The sequence below is a fragment of the Narcine bancroftii genome, chromosome 2 (genome assembly GCF_036971445.1).
Source record: "Narcine bancroftii isolate sNarBan1 chromosome 2, sNarBan1.hap1, whole genome shotgun sequence".
Classification (NCBI taxonomy): domain Eukaryota; kingdom Metazoa; phylum Chordata; class Chondrichthyes; order Torpediniformes; family Narcinidae; genus Narcine; species Narcine bancroftii.
The window spans coordinates 135310495-135329904 of NC_091470.1; positions in this window are offsets into that span (position 1 = coordinate 135310495).

Consider the following 19410-nt stretch of genomic DNA (forward strand, 5'->3'; position numbering starts at 1 on the left):
GTGATTCCCCATCTCTGATTCACCACCTCTGATTATCCACCGCTGATTTCCCATATCTAATTCCCCGCCTCTGTTTGCCCGCCTTTGATTCCCTGCCTCTGTTTCCCCATATCTGATTCCCCGCCTCTGAATCCCCAACTCTGATTCCCTGCCTCTGATTCCCCAGCTCTGATTCCCCGCCTTTGATTCCCCCCGTCTGATTCCCAGCCTCTGAATCCCCGTGTCTGATATCCTGCCTCTGATTCCCCGCCTCTGATTCCCCATCTCTGATTCCGCACATCCGCTTCCCTGCCTCTGATTCCCCGACTCTGATTCCCCACCTCTGATTCCCCAGCTCTGATTCCCCGCCTCTGATTCCCCAACTCTGATTCCCCGCCTCTGATAACCCAGCTCTGATTCCCCGCCTCTGATTCCCCGTGTTTGATTCCCTGCCTCTGATTCCCCGCCTCTGATTCCCCATCTCTGATTCACCGCCTTTGATTCGCCACCTCTGATTCCCCATATCTGATTCCTCACCTCTGTTTCCCCGCCTCTGATTCCCCGCCTCTGATTCCCCATATCTCATTCCCCGCCTCTGATTCCCCATCTCTGATTCCCGGACTCTGATTCCCCACCTTTGATTCCCGGCCTATTATTCCCGGCATCAGATTCCGGCCTCTGATTCCCGGCCTCTGATTCCCTGCTTCTGATTCTGATTCCCTGCCTCTGATTCCCCATTTCTGATTCCGCACATCTAATTCCCTGCCTCTGATTCCCCACCTCTGATTCCCCATATCTGATTCCCCGCCTCTGTTTCCCCGCCTCTGATTCCCTGCCTCTGTTTCCCCATATCTAAGTCCCCGCCTCTGATTCCCCAACTCTGATTCCCCACCTCTGACTCCCCAGCTCTGATTACCCACCTCTGATTCCCCATATCTGATTCCCCGCCTCTGTTTCCCCGCCTCTGATTCCCCGCCACTGTTTCCCCATATCTGATTCCCCGCCTCTGAATCCCCAACTCTGATTCCCTGCATCTAATTCCCCAGCTCTGATTCCCCGCCTCTGATTCCCCGTGTCTGATTTGCTGCCTCTGATTCCCTGCCTCTGATTACCCATGTCTGATTCACCGCCTCTGATTCCCCACCTCTGATTCCCCATCTCTGATTCCGCACATCCGATTCCCAGCCTCTGATTCCCCATCCCTGATTCCCCGCCTCTGATTCCCCAACTCTGATTCCCCACCTCCGATTCCCCAGCTCTCATTCCCCGCCTCTGATTCCCCGTGTTTGATTCCCTGCCTCTGATTCCCCGCCTCTGATTCCCCATCTCTGATTCACCGCCTTTGATTCGCCACCTCTGATTCCCCATATCTGATTCCTCGCCTCTGTTTACCCGCCTCTGATTCCCCGCCTCTGATTCCCCATATCTCATTCCCCGCCTCTTATTCCCCATCTCTGATTCCCGGACTCTGATTCCCCACCTCTGATTCCCGGCCTCTGATTCCCTGCTTCTGATTCTGATTCCCTGCCTCTGATTCCCCATCTCTGATTCCGCACATCTAATTCCCTGCCTCTGATTCCCCACCTCTGATTCCCCATATCTGATTCCCCGCCTCTGTTTCCCCGCCTCTGATTCCCCGCCTCTGTTTCCCCATATCTAAGTCCCCGCCTCTGATTCCCCAACTTTGATTCCCCACCTCTGATTCCCCAGCTCTGATTCCCCGCCTCTGATTCCCCGCATCTGATTCCCTGCATCTGATTCCCAGCCTCTGATTCACTGCCTCTGATTCCCAACCTCTGATTCCCAACCTCTGATTCCCCGCCTCTGATTCCCCACCTCTGTTTCCCCATATCTGATTCCCCGCCTCTATTTGCCCGCCTCTGATTCCCCGCCTCTGTTTCCCCATATCTGATTACCCGCCTCTGAATCCCCAACTCTGATTCCCTGCCTCTAATTTCCCAGCTCTGATTCCCTCTGATTCCCCATATCTGATTCCTCACCTCTGTTTCCCCACCTCTGTTTCCCCGCCTCTGATTCCCCGTGTCTGATTTCCTGCCTCTGATTCCCCGCCTCTGATTACCCATGTCTGATTCACCGCCTCTGATTCCCCACCTCTGATTCCCCATCTCTGATTCCGCACATCCGATTCACTGCCTCTGATTCCCCAGCTCTGATTCCCCGCCTCTGATTCCCCGCGTCTTATTCCCTGCTTCTGATTCTGATTCCCTGCCTCTGATTCCCCATCTCTGATTCTGCACATCTGATTCCCTGCCTCTGATTCCCCACCTCTGATTCCCCATATATGATTCCCCGCCTCTGAATCCCCATCTCTGATTCCCGGACTCTGATTCCCCACCTCTGATACCCGGCCTCTTATAACCAGCATCTGATTCCAGGCCTCTGATTCCCGGCCTCTCATTCCCCGCTTCTGATTCTGATTCCCTGCCTCTGATTCCCCATCTCTGATTCCGCACATCTGATTCCCTGCCTCTGATTCCCCACCTCTGATTCCCCATATCTGATTCCCCGCCTCTGTTTCCCCGCCTCTGATTCCCCGCCTCTGTTTCCCCATATCTAATTCCCCACCTCTGATGCACCAACTCTGATTCCCCGCCTCTGATTCCCCAGCTCTGATTCCCCGCCTCTGATTCCCTGCATCCGATTCCCCATATCTGATTCCCCGCCTCTGTTTCCCCGCCTCTGATTCCCTGCTTCTGATTCTGATTCCCTGCCTCTGATTCCCCATTTCTGATTCCGCACATCTAATTCCCTGCCTCTGATTCCCCACCTCTGATTCCCCATATCTGATTCCCCAACTCTAATTCCCCGCCTCTGAATCCCCGCCCCTGTTTCCCCATATCTGATTCCCCGCCTCTGATTCCCCAACTCTGATGCCCCGCCACTGATTCCCCAGCTCTGATTCCCCGCCTCTGATTCCCCGTGTTTGATTCACTGCCTCTGATTCCCCGCCTCTGATTCCGCATCTCTGATTCACCACATTTGATTCGCCACCTCTGATTCCCCATATCTGATTCCTCGCCTCTGTTTCCCCGCCTCTGATTCCCCGCCTCTGATTCTCCATATCTCATTCCGCGCCTCTGAATCCCCATCTCTGATTCCCGGACTCTGATTCCCCACCTCTGATTCCCGGCCTATTATTCCCAACATCTGATTCCAGGCCTCTGATTCCCGGCCTCTGATTCCCCGCTTCTGATTCTGATTCCCTGCCTCTGATTCCCCATCTCTGATTCCGCACATCTGATTCCCTGCCTCTGATTCCCCTCCTCTGATTCCCCATATCTGATTCCCCACCTCTGTTTCCCCGCCTCTGATTCCCCGCCTCTGTTTCCCCATATCTAATTCCCCACCTCTGATGCACCAACTCTGATTCCCCGCCTCTGATTCCCCAGCTCTGATTCCCCGACTCTGATTCCCCGCATCCGATTCCCCATATCTGATTCCCCGCCTCTGTTTCCCCATATCTGATTCCCCGCCTCTGATTCCCAACTATGATTCCCCGCCTCTGATTCCCCAGCTCTGATTCCCTGCCTCTGATTCCCCTCGTTCTATTCCCTGCCTCTGATTCCCCGCCTGTGATTCCCCATCTCTGATTCACCACCTCTGATTATCCACCGCTGATTTCCCATATCTAATTCCCCGCCTCTGTTTGCCCGCCTTTGATTCCCTGCCTCTGTTTCCCCATATCTGATTCCCCGCCTCTGAATCCCCAACTCTGATTCCCTGCCTCTGATTCCCCAGCTCTGATTCCCCGCCTTTGATTCCCCCCGTCTGATTCCCAGCCTCTGAATCCCCGTGTCTGATATCCTGCCTCTGATTCCCCGCCTCTGATTCCCCATCTCTGATTCCGCACATCCGCTTCCCTGCCTCTGATTCCCCGACTCTGATTCCCCACCTCTGATTCCCCAGCTCTGATTCCCCGCCTCTGATTCCCCATATCTGATTCCCCGCCTCTGATTCCCCAACTCTGATGCCCCGCCACTGATTCCCCAGCTCTGATTCCCCGCCTCTGATTCCCCGTGTTTGATTCACTGCCTCTGATTCCCCGCCTCTGATTCCGCATCTCTGATTCACCACATTTGATTCGCCACCTCTGATTCCCCATATCTGATTCCTCGCCTCTGTTTCCCCGCCTCTGATTCCCCGCCTCTGATTCTCCATATCTCATTCCGCGCCTCTGAATCCCCATCTCTGATTCCCGGACTCTGATTCCCCACCTCTGATTCCCGGCCTATTATTCCCAACATCTGATTCCAGGCCTCTGATTCCCGGCCTCTGATTCCCCGCTTCTGATTCTGATTCCCTGCCTCTGATTCCCCATCTCTGATTCCGCACATCTGATTCCCTGCCTCTGATTCCCCTCCTCTGATTCCCCATATCTGATTCCCCACCTCTGTTTCCCCGCCTCTGATTCCCCGCCTCTGTTTCCCCATATCTAATTCCCCACCTCTGATGCACCAACTCTGATTCCCCGCCTCTGATTCCCCAGCTCTGATTCCCCGACTCTGATTCCCCGCATCCGATTCCCCATATCTGATTCCCCGCCTCTGTTTCCCCATATCTGATTCCCCGCCTCTGATTCCCAACTATGATTCCCCGCCTCTGATTCCCCAGCTCTGATTCCCTGCCTCTGATTCCCCTCGTTCTATTCCCTGCCTCTGATTCCCCGCCTGTGATTCCCCATCTCTGATTCACCACCTCTGATTATCCACCGCTGATTTCCCATATCTAATTCCCCGCCTCTGTTTGCCCGCCTTTGATTCCCTGCCTCTGTTTCCCCATATCTGATTCCCCGCCTCTGAATCCCCAACTCTGATTCCCTGCCTCTGATTCCCCAGCTCTGATTCCCCGCCTTTGATTCCCCCCGTCTGATTCCCAGCCTCTGAATCCCCGTGTCTGATATCCTGCCTCTGATTCCCCGCCTCTGATTCCCCATCTCTGATTCCGCACATCCGCTTCCCTGCCTCTGATTCCCCGACTCTGATTCCCCACCTCTGATTCCCCAGCTCTGATTCCCCGCCTCTGATTCCCCAACTCTGATTCCCCGCCTCTGATAACCCAGCTCTGATTCCCCGCCTCTGATTCCCCGTGTTTGATTCCCTGCCTCTGATTCCCCGCCTCTGATTCCCCATCTCTGATTCACCGCCTTTGATTCGCCACCTCTGATTCCCCATATCTGATTCCTCACCTCTGTTTCCCCGCCTCTGATTCCCCGCCTCTGATTCCCCATATCTCATTCCCCGCCTCTGATTCCCCATCTCTGATTCCCGGACTCTGATTCCCCACCTCTGATTCCCGGCCTATTATTCCCGGCATCAGATTCCGGCCTCTGATTCCCGGCCTCTGATTCCCTGCTTCTGATTCTGATTCCCTGCCTCTGATTCCCCATTTCTGATTCCGCACATCTAATTCCCTGCCTCTGATTCCCCACCTCTGATTCCCCATATCTGATTCCCCGCCTCTGTTTCCCCGCCTCTGATTCCCTGCCTCTGTTTCCCCATATCTAAGTCCCCGCCTCTGATTCCCCAACTCTGATTCCCCACCTCTGACTCCCCAGCTCTGATTACCCACCTCTGATTCCCCATATCTGATTCCCCGCCTCTGTTTCCCCGCCTCTGATTCCCCGCCACTGTTTCCCCATATCTGATTCCCCGCCTCTGAATCCCCAACTCTGATTCCCTGCATCTAATTCCCCAGCTCTGATTCCCCGCCTCTGATTCCCCGTGTCTGATTTGCTGCCTCTGATTCCCTGCCTCTGATTACCCATGTCTGATTCACCGCCTCTGATTCCCCACCTCTGATTCCCCATCTCTGATTCCGCACATCCGATTCCCAGCCTCTGATTCCCCATCCCTGATTCCCCGCCTCTGATTCCCCAACTCTGATTCCCCACCTCCGATTCCCCAGCTCTCATTCCCCGCCTCTGATTCCCCGTGTTTGATTCCCTGCCTCTGATTCCCCGCCTCTGATTCCCCATCTCTGATTCACCGCCTTTGATTCGCCACCTCTGATTCCCCATATCTGATTCCTCGCCTCTGTTTACCCGCCTCTGATTCCCCGCCTCTGATTCCCCATATCTCATTCCCCGCCTCTTATTCCCCATCTCTGATTCCCGGACTCTGATTCCCCACCTCTGATTCCCGGCCTCTGATTCCCTGCTTCTGATTCTGATTCCCTGCCTCTGATTCCCCATCTCTGATTCCGCACATCTAATTCCCTGCCTCTGATTCCCCACCTCTGATTCCCCATATCTGATTCCCCGCCTCTGTTTCCCCGCCTCTGATTCCCCGCCTCTGTTTCCCCATATCTAAGTCCCCGCCTCTGATTCCCCAACTTTGATTCCCCACCTCTGATTCCCCAGCTCTGATTCCCCGCCTCTGATTCCCCGCATCTGATTCCCTGCATCTGATTCCCAGCCTCTGATTCACTGCCTCTGATTCCCAACCTCTGATTCCCAACCTCTGATTCCCCGCCTCTGATTCCCCACCTCTGTTTCCCCATATCTGATTCCCCGCCTCTATTTGCCCGCCTCTGATTCCCCGCCTCTGTTTCCCCATATCTGATTACCCGCCTCTGAATCCCCAACTCTGATTCCCTGCCTCTAATTTCCCAGCTCTGATTCCCCGCCTCTGATTCCCCGTGTCTGATTTCCTGCCTCTGATTCCCCGCCTCTGATTACCCATGTCTGATTCACCGCCTCTGATTCCCCACCTCTGATTCCCCATCTCTGATTCCGCACATCCGATTCACTGCCTCTGATTCCCCAGCTCTGATTCCCCGCCTCTGATTCCCCGCGTCTTATTCCCTGCTTCTGATTCTGATTCCCTGCCTCTGATTCCCCATCTCTGATTCTGCACATCTGATTCCCTGCCTCTGATTCCCCACCTCTGATTCCCCATATATGATTCCACGCCTCTGAATCCCCATCTCTGATTCCCGGACTCTGATTCCCCACCTCTGATACCCGGCCTCTTATAACCAGCATCTGATTCCAGGCCTCTGATTCCCGGCCTCTCATTCCCCGCTTCTGATTCTGATTCCCTGCCTCTGATTCCCCATCTCTGATTCCGCACATCTGATTCCCTGCCTCTGATTCCCCACCTCTGATTCCCCATATCTGATTCCCCGCCTCTGTTTCCCCGCCTCTGATTCCCCGCCTCTGTTTCCCCATATCTAATTCCCCACCTCTGATGCACCAACTCTGATTCCCCGCCTCTGATTCCCCAGCTCTGATTCCCCGCCTCTGATTCCCTGCATCCGATTCCCCATATCTGATTCCCCGCCTCTGTTTCCCCGCCTCTGATTCCCCGCCTCTGTTTCCCCATATCTGATTCCCCACCTCTGATTCCCAACTATGATTCCCCGCCTCTGATTCCCCAGCTCTGATTCCCTGCCTCTGATTCCCCGCGTTCTATTCCCTGCCTCTGATTCCCCGCCTGTGATTCCCCATCTCTGATTCACCACCTCTGATTCCCCACCTCTGATTCCCCATATCTAATTCCCCGCCTCTGTATGCCCGCCTCTGATTCCCCGCCTCTGTTTCCCCATATCTGATTCCCCGCCACTGAATCCCCAACTCTGATTCCCTGCCTCTGATTCCCCAGCTCTGATTCCCCGCCTTTGATTCCCCCCGTCTGATTCCCAGCCTCTGAATCCCCGTGTCTGATATCCTGCCTCTGATTCCCCGCCTCTGATTCCCCATCTCAGATTCACCGCCTCTGATTCCCCACCTCTGATTCCCCATCTCTGATTCCGCACATCCGATTCCCTGCCTCTGATTCCCCGACTCTGATTCCCCACCTCTGATTCCCCAGCTCTGATTCCCCGCCTCTGATTCCACAACTCTGATTCCCCGCCTCTGATTCCCCGCCTCTGTTTCCCCATAACTAATTCCCCGCCTCTGATTCCCCAACTCTGATTCCCCACCTCTGATTCCCCAGCTCTGATTACCCACCTCTGATTCCCCATATCTAATTCCCTGCCTCTGTTTCCCCGCCTCTGATTCCCCGCCACTATTTCCGCATATCTGATTCTCCGCCTCAGAATCCCCAACTCTGATTCCCTGCATCTAATTCCCCAGCTCTGATTCCCCGCCTCTGATTCCCCGTGTCTGATTTCCTGCCTCTGATTCCCCGCCTCTGATTACCCATGTCTGATTCACCGCCTCTGATTCCCCACCTCTGATTCCCCATCTCTGATTCCGCACATCCGACTCCCAGCCTCTGATTCCCCATCTCTGATTCCCCGCCTCTGATTCCCCAACTCTGATTCCCCATCTCTGATTCCCCAGCTCTGATTCCCCGCCTCTGATTCCCCGTGTTTGATTCCCTGCCTCTGATTCCCCGCCTCTGATTCCCCATCTCTGATTCACCGCCTTTGATTCGCCACCTCTGATTCCCCATATCTGATTCCTCGCCTCTGTTTCCCCGCCTCTGATTTCCCGCCTCTGATTCCCCATATCTCATTCCCCGCCTCTGATTCCCCATCTCTGATTCCCTGCCTCTGATTCCCCGACTCTGATTCCCCACCTCTGATTCCCCAGCTCTGATTCCCCGCCTCTGATTCCACAACTCTGATTCCCCGCCTCTGATTCCCCGCCTCTGTTTCCCCATAACTAATTCCCCGCCTCTGATTCCCCAACTCTGATTCCCACCTCTGATTCCCCAGCTCTGATTACCCACCTCTGATTCCCCATATCTAATTCCCTGCCTCTGTTTCCCCGCCTTTGATTCCCCGCCACTATTTCCCCATATCTGATTCTCCGCCTCAGAATCCCCAACTCTGATTCCCTGCATCTAATTCCCCAGCTCTGACTCCCCGCCTCTGATTCCCCGTGTCTGATTTCCTGCCTCTGATTCCCCGCCTCTGATTACCCATGTCTGATTCACCGCCTCTGATTCCCCACCTCTGATTCCCCATCTCTGATTCCGCACATCCGACTCCCAGCCTCTGATTCCCCATCTCTGATTCCCCGCCTCTGATTCCCCAACTCTGATTCCCCATCTCTGATTCCCCAGCTCTGATTCCCCGCCTCTGATTCCCCGTGTTTGATTCCCTGCCTCTGATTCCCCGCCTCTGATTCCCCATCTCTGATTCACCGCCTTTGATTCGCCACCTCTGATTCCCCATATCTGATTCCTCGCCTCTGTTTCCCCGCCTCTGATTTCCCGCCTCTGATTCCCCATATCTCATTCCCCGCCTCTGATTCCCCATCTCTGATTCCCGGACTCTGATTCCCCACCTCTGATTCCCGGCCTCTGATTCGCTGCTTCTGATTCTGATTCCCTGCCTCTGATTCCCCATCTCTGATTCCGCACATCTAATTCCCTGCCTCTGATTCCCCACCTCTGACTCCCCATATCTGATTCCCCGCCTCTGTTTCCCCGCCTCTGATTCCCCGCCTCTGTTTCCCCATATCTAAGTCCCCGCCTCTGATTACCCAACTTTGATTCCCCACGTCTGATTCCCCAGCTCTGATTCCCCGCCTCTGATTCCCCGCATCTGATTCCCTGCATCTGATTCCCAGCCTCTGATTCCCTGCCTCTGATTCCCAAACTCTGATTCCCCACCTCTGATTCCCCATATCTGATTCCCCGCCTCTGTTTCCCCGCCTCTGATTCCCCGCCTCTGTTTCCCCATATCTGATTCCCCGCCTCTATTTGCCCGCCTCTGATTCCCCGCATCTGTTTCCCCATATCTGATTACCCGCCTCTGAATCCCCAACTCTGATTCCCTGCCTCTAATTTCCCAGCTCTGATTCCCCGCCTCTGATTCCCCGTGTCTGATTTCCTGCCTCTGATTCCCCGCCTCTGATAACCCAGCTCTGATTCCCCGCCTCTGATTCCCCGTGTTTGATTCCCTGCCTCTGATTCCCCGCCTCTGATTCTCCATCTCTGATTCACCGCCTTTGATTCGCCACCTCTGATTCCCCATATCTGATTCCTCACCTCTGTTTCACCGCCTCTGATTCCCCGCCTCTGATTCCCCATATCTCATTCCCCGCCTCTGATTCCCCATCTCTGATTCCCGGACTCTGATTCCCCACCTCTGATTCCCGGCCTATTATTCCCGGCATCAGATTCCGGCCTCTGATTCCCGGCCTCTGATTCCCTGCTTCTGATTCTGATTCCCTGCCTCTGATTCCCCATTTCTGATTCCGCACATCTAATTCCCTGCCTCTGATTCCCCACCTCTGATTCCCCATATCTGATTCCCCAACTCTAATTCCCCGCCTCTGATTCCCCGCCCCTGTTTCCCCATATCTGATTCCCCGCCTCTGATTCCCCAACTCTGATGCCCCGCCACTGATTCCCCAGCTCTGATTCCCCGCCTCTGATTCCCCGTGTTTGATTCACTGCCTCTGATTCCCCGCCTCTGATTCCGCATCTCTGATTCACCGCATTTGATTCGCCACCTCTGATTCCCCATATCTGATTCCTCGCCTCTGTTTCCCCGCCTCTGATTCCCCGCCTCTGATTCTCCATATCTCATTCCGCGCCTCTGAATCCCCATCTCTGATTCCCGGACTCTGATTCCCCACCTCTGATTCCCGGCCTCTTATTCCCAGCATCTGATTCCAGGCCTCTGATCCCCGGCCTCTGATTCCCCGCTTCTGATTCTGATTCCCTGCCTCTGATTCCCCATCTCTGATTCCGCACATCTGATTCCCTGCCTCTGATTCCCCTCCTCTGATTCCCCATATCTGATTCCCCACCTCTGTTTCCCCGCCTCTGATTCCCCGCCTCTGTTTCCCCATATCTAATTCCCCACCTCTGATGCACCAACTCTGATTCCCCGCCTCTGATTCCCCAGCTCTGATTCCCCGACTCTGATTCCCCGCATCCGATTCCCCATATCTGATTCCCCGCCTCTGTTTCCCCATATCTGATTCCCCGCCTCTGATTCCCAACTATGATTCCCCGCCTCTGATTCCCCAGCTCTGATTCCCTGCCTCTGATTCCCCTCGTTCTATTCCCTGCCTCTGATTCCCCGCCTGTGATTCCCCATCTCTGATTCACCACCTCTGATTATCCACCGCTGATTCCCCATATCTAATTCCCCGCCTCTGTTTTCCCGCCTTTGATTCCCTGCCTCTGTTTCCCCATATCTGATTCCCCGCCTCTGAATCCACAACTCTGATTCCCTGCCTCTGATTCCCCAGCTCTGATTCCCCGCCTTTGATTCCCCCCGTCTGATTCCCAGCCTCTGAATCCCCGTGTCTGATATCCTGCCTCTGATTCCCCGCCTCTGATTCCTCATCTCAGATTCACCGCCTCTGATTCCCCACCTCTGATTCCCCATCTCTGATTCCGCACATCCGCTTCCCTGCCTCTGATTCCCCGACTCTGATTCCCCACCTCTGATTCCCCAGCTCTGATTCCCCGCCTCTGATTCCCCAACTCTGATTCCCCGCCTCTGATAACCCAGCTCTGATTCCCCGCCTCTGATTCCCCGTGTTTGATTCCCTGCCTCTGATTCCCCGCCTCTGATTCCCCATCTCTGATTCACCGCCTTTGATTCGCCACCTCTGATTCCCCATATCTGATTCCTCACCTCTGTTTCCCCGCCTCTGATTCCCCGCCTCTGATTCCCCATATCTCATTCCCCGCCTCTGATTCCCCATCTCTGATTCCCGGACTCTGATTCCCCACCTCTGATTCCCGGCCTATTATTCCCGGCATCAGATTCCGGCCTCTGATTCCCGGCCTCTGATTCCCTGCTTCTGATTCTGATTCCCTGCCTCTGATTCCCCATTTCTGATTCCGCACATCTAATTCCCTGCCTCTGATTCCCCACCTCTGATTCCCCATATCTGATTCCCCGCCTCTGTTTCCCCGCCTCTGATTCCCTGCCTCTGTTTCCCCATATCTAAGTCCCCGCCTCTGATTCCCCAACTCTGATTGTCCACCTCTGACTCCCCAGCTCTGATTACCCACTTCTGATTCCCCATATCTGATTCCCCGCCTCTGTTTCCCCGCCTCTGATTCCCCGCCACTGTTTCCCCATATCTGATTCCCCGCCTCTGAATCCCCAACTCTGATTCCCTGCATCTAATTCCCCAGCTCTGATTCCCCGCCTCTGATTCCCCGTGTCTGATTTCCTGCCTCTGATTCCCTGCCTCTGATTACCCATGTCTGATTCACCGCCTCTGATTCCCCACCTCTGATTCCCCATCTCTGATTCCGCACATCCGATTCCCAGCCTCTGATTCCCCATCCCTGATTCCCCGCCTCTGATTCCCCAACTCTGATTCCCCACCTCCGATTCCCCAGCTCTGATTCCCCGCCTCTGATTCCCCGTGTTTGATTCCCTGCCTCTGATTCCCCGCCTCTGATTCCCCATCTCTGATTCACCGCCTTTGATTCGCCACCTCTGATTCCCCATATCTGATTCCTCGCCTCTGTTTACCCGCCTCTGATTCCCCGCCTTTGATTCCCCATATCTCATTCCCCGCCTCTGATTCCCCATCTCTGATTCCCGGACTCTGATTCCCCACCTCTGATTCCCGGCCTCTGATTCCCTGCTTCTGATTCTGATTCCCTGCCTCTGATTCCCCATCTCTGATTCCGCACATCTAATTCCCTGCCTCTGATTCCCCACCTCTGATTCCCCATATCTGATTCCCCGCCTCTGTTTCCCCGCCTCTGATTCCCCGCCTCTGTTTCCCCATATCTAAGTCCCCGCCTCTGATTCCCCAACTTTGATTCCCCACCTCTGATTCCCCAGCTCTGATTCCCCGCCTCTGATTCCCCGCATCTGATTCCCTGCATCTGATTCCCAGCCTCTGATTCCCTGCCTCTGATTCCCAACCTCTGATTCCCCACCTCTGATTCCCCGCCTCTGATTCCCGCCTCTGTTTCCCCATATCTGATTCCCCGCCTCTATTTGCCCGCCTCTGATTCCCCGCCTCTGTTTCCCCATATCTGATTACCCGCCTCTGAATCCCCAACTCTGATTCCCTGCCTCTAATTTCCCAGCTCTGATTCCCCGCCTCTGATTCCCCGTGTCTGATTTCCTGCCTCTGATTCCCCGCCTCTGATTACCCATGTCTGATTCACCGCCTCTGATTCCCCACCTCTGATTCCCCATCTCTGATTCCGCACATCCGATTCACTGCCTCTGATTCCCCAGCTCTGATTCCCCGCCTCTGATTCCCCGCGTCTTATTCCCTGCTTCTGATTCTGATTCCCTGCCTCTGATTCCCCATCTCTGATTCTGCACATCTGATTCCCTGCCTCTGATTCCCCACCTCTGATTCCCCATATATGATTCCCCGCCTCTGAATCCCCATCTCTGATTCCCGGACTCTGATTCCCCACCTCTGATACCCGGCCTCTTATAACCAGCATCTGATTCCAGGCCTCTGATTCCCGGCCTCTGATTCCCCGCTTCTGATTCTGATTCCCTGCCTCTGATTCCCCATCTCTGATTCCGCACATCTGATTCCCTGCCTCTGATTCCCCACCTCTGATTCCCCATATCTGATTCCCCGCCTCTGTTTCCCCGCCTCTGATTCCCCGCCTCTGTTTCCCCATATCTAATTCCCCACCTCTGATGCACCAACTCTGATTCCCCGCCTCTGATTCCCCAGCTCTGATTCCCCGCCTCTGATTCCCTGCATCCGATTCCCCATATCTGATTCCCCGCCTCTGTTTCCCCGCCTCTGATTCCCCGCCTCTGTTTCCCCATATCTGATTCCCCGCCTCTGATTCCCAACTATGATTCCCCGCCTCTGATTCCCCAGCTCTGATTCCCTGCCTCTGATTCCCCGCGTTCTATTCCCTGCCTCTGATTCCCCGCCTGTGATTCCCCATCTCTGATTCACCACCTCTGATTCCCCACCTCTGATTCCCCATATCTAATTCCCCGCCTCTGTATGCCCGCCTCTGATTCCCCGCCTCTGTTTCCCCATATCTGATTCCCCGCCACTGAATCCCCAACTCTGATTCCCTGCCTCTGATTCCCCAGCTCTGATTCCCCGCCTTTGATTCCCCCCGTCTGATTCCCAGCCTCTGAATCCCCGTGTCTGATATCCTGCCTCTGATTCCCCGCCTCTGATTCCCCATCTCAGATTCACCGCCTCTGATTCCCCACCTCTGATTCCCCATCTCTGATTCCGCACATCCGATTCCCTGCCTCTGATTCCCCGACTCTGATTCCCCACCTCTGATTCCCCAGCTCTGATTCCCCGCCTCTGATTCCACAACTCTGATTCCCCGCCTCTGATTCCCCGCCTCTGTTTCCCCATAACTAATTCCCCGCCTCTGATTCCCCAACTCTGATTCCCCACCTCTGATTCCCCAGCTCTGATTACCCACCTCTGAATCCCCATATCTAATTCCCTGCCTCTGTTTCCCCGCCTCTGATTCCCCGCCACTATTTCCACATATCTGATTCTCCGCCTCAGAATCCCCAACTCTGATTCCCCGCCTCTGATTCCCCGTGTCTGATTTCCTGCCTCTGATTCCCCGCCTCTGATTACCCATGTCTGATTCACCGCCTCTGATTCCCCACCTCTGTTTCCACATCTCTGATTCCGCACATCCGACTCCCAGCCTCTGATTCCCCATCTCTGATTCCCCGCCTCTGATTCCCCAACTCTGATTCCCCATCTCTGATTCCCCAGCTCTGATTCCCCGCCTCTGATTCCCCGTGTTTGATTCCCTGCCTCTGATTCCCCGCCTCTGATTCCCCATCTCTGATTCACCGCCTTTGATTCGCCACCTCTGATTCCCCATATCTGATTCCTCGCCTCTCTTTCCCCGCCTCTGATTTCCCGCCTCTGATTCCCCATATCTCATTCCCCGCCTCTGATTCCCCATCTCTGATTCCCGGACTCTGATTCCCCACCTCTGATTCCCGGCCTCTGATTCGCTGCTTCTGATTCTGATTCCCTGCCTCTGATTCCCCATCTCTGATTCCGCACATCTAATTCCCTGCCTCTGATTCCCCACCTCTGATTCCCCATATCTGATTCCCCGCCTCTGTTTCCCCGCCTCTGATTCCCCGCCTCTGTTTCCCCATATCTAAGTCCCCGCCTCTGATTACCCAACTTTGATTCCCCACCTCTGATTCCCCAGCTCTGATTCCCCGCCTCTGATTCCCCGCATCTGATTCCCTGCATCTGATTCCCAGCCTCTGATTCCCTGCCTCTGATTCCCAAACTCTGATTCCCCACCTCTGATTCCCCATATCTGATTCCCCGCCTCTGTTTCCCCGCCTCTGATTCCCCGCCTCTGTTTCCCCATATCTGATTCCCCGCCTCTATTTGCCCGCCTCTGATTCCCCGCCTCTGTTTCCCCATATCTGATTACCCGCCTCTGAATCCCCAACTCTGATTCCCTGCCTCTAATTTCCCAGCTCTGATTCCCCGCCTCTGATTCCCCGTGTCTGATTTCCTGCCTCTGATTCCCCGCCTCTGATTACCCATGTCTGCTTCACCGCCTCTGATTCCCCACCTCTGATTCCCCATCTCTGATTCCGCACATCCGATTCACTGCCTCTGATTCCCCAGCTCTGATTCCCCGCCTCTGATTCCCCGCGTCTTATTCCCTGCTTCTGATTCTGATTCCCTGCCTCTGATTCCCCATCTCTGATTCTGCACATCTGATTCCCTGCCTCTGATTCCCCACCTCTGATTCGCCATATCTGATTCCCCGCCTCTGTTTCCCCGCCTCTGATTCCCCGACTCTGTTTCCCCATATCTAAGTCCCCGCCTCTGATTCCCCAACTCTGATTCCCCACCTCTGATTCCCCAGCTCTGATTCCCCGCCTCTGATTTCCCGCATCTGATTCCCTGCATATGATTCCCAGCCTCTGATTCCCTGCCTCTGATTCCCAACCTCTGATTCCCCACCTCTGATTCCCCATATCTGATTCCCCGCCTCTGTTTCCCCGCCTCTGATTCCCCGCCTCTGTTTCCCCATCTCTGATTCCCGGACTCTGATTCCCCACCTCTGATTCCCGGCCTATTATTCCCGGCATCAGATTCCGGCCTCTGATTCCCGGCCTCTGATTCCCTGCTTCTGATTCTGATTCCCTGCCTCTGATTCCCCATTTCTGATTCCGCACATCTAATTCCCTGCCTCTGATTCCCCACCTCTGATTCCCCATATCTGATTCCCCGCCTCTGTTTCCCCGCCTCTGATTCCCTGCCTCTGTTAACCCATATCTAAGTCCCCGCCTCTGATTCCCCAACTCTGATTCCCCACCTCTGACTCCCCAGCTCTGATTACCCACCTCTGATTCCCCATATCTGATTCCCCGCCTCTGTTTCCCCGCCTCTGATTCCCCGCCACTGTTTCCCCATATCTGATTCCCCGCCTCTGAATCCCCAACTCTGATTCCCTGCATCTAATTCCCCAGCTCTGATTCCCCGCCTCTGATTCCCCGTGTCTGATTTCCTGCCTCTGATTCCCTGCCTCTGATTACCCATGTCTGATTCACCGCCTCTGATTCCCTACCTCTGATTCCCCATCTCTGATTCCGCACATCCGATTCCCAGCCTCTGATTCCCCATCCCTGATTCCCCGCCTCTGATTCCCCAACTCTGATTCCCCACCTCCGATTCCCCAGCTCTGATTCCCCGCCTCTGATTCCCCGTGTTTGATTCCCTGCCTCTGATTCCCCGCCTCTGATTCCCCATCTCTGATTCACCGCCTTTGATTCGCCACCTCTGATTCCCCATATCTGATTCCTCGCCTCTGTTTACCCGCCTCTGATTCCCCACATTTGATTCCCCATATCTCATTCCCCGCCTCTGATTCCCCATCTCTGATTCCCGGACTCTGATTCCCCACCTCTGATTCCCGGCCTCTGATTCCCTGCTTCTGATTCTGATTTTCTGCCTCTGATTCCCCATCTCTGATTCCGCACATCTAATTCCCTGCCTCTGATTCCCCACCTCTGATTCCCCATATCTGATTCCCCGTCTCTGTTTCCCCGCCTCTGATTCCCCGCCTCTGTTTCCCCATATCTAAGTCCCCGCCTCTGATTCCCCAACTTTGATTCCCCACCTCTGATTCCCCAGCTCTGATTCCCCGCCTCTGATTCCCCGCATCTGATTCCCTGCATCTGATTCCCAGCCTCTGATTCCCTGCCTCTGATTCCCAACCTCTGATTCCCCACCTCTGATTCCCCGCCTCTGATTCCCCGCCTCTGTTTCCCCATATCTGATTCCCCGCCTCTATTTGCCCGCCTCTGATTCCCCGCCTCTGTTTCCCCATATCTGATTACCCGCCTCTGAATCCCCAACTCTGATTCCCTGCCTCTAATTTCCCAGCTCTGATTCCCCGCCTCTGATTCCCCGTGTCTGATTTCCTGCCTCTGATTCCCCGCCTCTGATTACCCATGTCTGATTCACCGCCTCTGATTCCCCACCTCTGATTCCCCATCTCTGATTCCGCACATCCGATTCACTGCCTCTGATTCCCCAGCTCTGATTCCCCGCCTCTGATTCCCCGCGTCTTATTCCCTGCTTCTGATTCTGATTCCCTGCCTCTGATTCCCCATCTCTGATTCTGCACATCTGATTCCCTGCCTCTGATTTCCCACCTCTGATTCCCCATATATGATTCCCCGCCTCTGAATCCCCATCTCTGATTCCCGGACTCTGATTCCCCACCTCTGATACCCGGCCTCTTATAACCAGCATCTGATTCCAGGCCTCTGATTCCCGGCCTCTGATTCCCCGCTTCTGATTCTGATTCCCTGCCTCTGATTCCCCATCTCTGATTCCGCACATCTGATTCCCTGCCTCTGATTCCCCACCTCTGATTCCCCATATCTGATTCCCCGCCTCTGTTTCCCCGCCTCTGATTCCCCGCCTCTGTTTCCCCATATCTAATTCCCCACCTCTGATGCACCAACTCTGATTCCCCGCCTCTGATTCCCCAGCTCTGATTCCCCGCCTCTGATTCCCTGCATCCGATTCCCCATATCTGATTCCCCGCCTCTGTTTCCCCGCCTCTGATTCCCCGCCTCTGTTTCCCCATATCTGATTCCCCGCCTCTGATTCCCAACTATGATTCCCCGCCTCTGATTCCCCAGCTCTGATTCCCTGCCTCTGATTCCCCGCGTTCTATTCCCTGTCTCTGATTCCCCGCCTGTGATTCCCCATCTCTGATTCACCACCTCTGATTCCCCACCTCTGATTCCCCATATCTAATTCCCCGCCTCTGTATGCCCGCCTCTGATTCCCCGCCTCTGTTTCCCCATATCTGATTCCCCGCCACTGAATCCCCAACTCTGATTCCCTGCCTCTGAATCCCCAACTCTGATTCCCTGCCTCTGATTCCCAGCCTCTGAATCCCCGTGTCTGATATCCTGCCTCTGATTCCCCGCCTCTGATTCCCCATCTCAGATTCACCGCCTCTGATTCCCCACCTCTGATTCCCCATCTCTGATTCCGCACATCCGATTCCCTGCCTCTGATTCCCCGACTCTGATTCCCCACCTCTGATTCCCCAGCTCTGATTCCCCGCCTCTGATTCCACAACTCTGATTCCCCGCCTCTGATTCCCCGCCTCTGTTTCCCCATAACTAATTCCCCGCCTCTGATTCCCCAACTCTGATTCCCCACCTCTGATTCCCCAGCTCTGATTACCCACCTCTGATTCCCCATATCTAATTCCCTGCCTCTGTTTCCCCGCCTCTGATTCCCCGCCACTATTTCCCCATATCTGATTCTCCGCCTCAGAATCCCCAACTCTGATTCCCTGCATCTAATTCCCCAGCTCTGATTCCCCGCCTCTGATTCCCCATGTCTGATTTCCTGCCTCTGATTCCCCGCCTCTGATTACCCATGTCTGATTCACCGCCTCTGATTCCCCACCTCTGATTCCCCATCTCTGATTCCGCACATCCGACTCCCAGCCTCTGATTCCCCATCTCTGATTCCCCGCCTCTGATTCCCCAACTCTGATTCCCCATCTCTGATTCCCCAGCTCTGATTCCCCGCCTCTGATTCCCCGTGTTTGATTCCCTGCCTCTGATTCCCCGCCTCTGATTCCCCATCTCTGATTCACCGCCTTTGATTCGCCACCTCTGATTCCCCATATCTGATTCCTCGCCTCTGTTTCCCCGCCTCTGATTTCCCGCCTCTGATTCCCCATATCTCATTCCCCGCCTCTGATTCCCCATCTCTGATTCCCGGACTCTGATTCCCCACCTCTGATTCCCGGCCTCTGATTCGCTGCTTCTGATTCTGATTCCCTGCCTCTGATTCCCCATCTCTGATTCCGCACATCTAATTCCCTGCCTCTGATTCCCCACCTCTGATTCCCCATATCTGATTCCCCGCCTCTGTTTCCCCGCCTCTGATTCCCCGCCTCTGTTTCCCCATATCTAAGTCCCCGCCTCTGATTACCCAACTTTGATTCCCCACCTCTGATTCCCCAGCTCTGATTCCCCGCC